Raw genomic sequence first — 574 nt, forward strand, 5'->3', positions numbered from 1 at the left:
CATTGCATTAGGGTGTTTGGCACGCGAGTCGTGTTTGATTCAAGTTTATGATTGAGTGTTTTGAATTTGAGTTGTCGTGGTAATTGTGTTGAAATTGCTAAGTGATATGAATTGTTTATTGTGTGTAAGTGTGATGGGTTGTAAAACTATTTCGAAACTCAATTTGTTGTGGTGATCGTGTGGGAATTGCTAAGTGTTAAGATGTGGAATTGTGTATGAATGTGATTGAGTTAGTTTATGTATTTTTGGAAGAATAAGCAGGGAAATCGATTTCCCAATCGATTTGATGAGTTGCAGAGACTTCACAAATTTGACAAAATCGATTTGGCAAACGATTTCGCAATATGTTTTCAAAACCTTTTAAGAAATCGATTTGCAGAAAGACAGGAACTCAACAAAACTGACAAAATCGATTTGGCAATCGATTGACATTAATACTGGGGCTCAGACATTCATTAATCGATTTCCCAATCGATTGAATTGAGCCCAGAGTTCAAATTTTACAAAAATCCTTCATCCAAATCGATTTCCCAATCGATTGGCCCAGTGAAAATTCTTATTTTGAGTTAGATAA

This window comes from Cicer arietinum, chromosome 3 (assembly GCF_000331145.2).
Source record: "Cicer arietinum cultivar CDC Frontier isolate Library 1 chromosome 3, Cicar.CDCFrontier_v2.0, whole genome shotgun sequence".
NCBI classification, from domain to species: Eukaryota; Viridiplantae; Streptophyta; class Magnoliopsida; order Fabales; family Fabaceae; genus Cicer; species Cicer arietinum.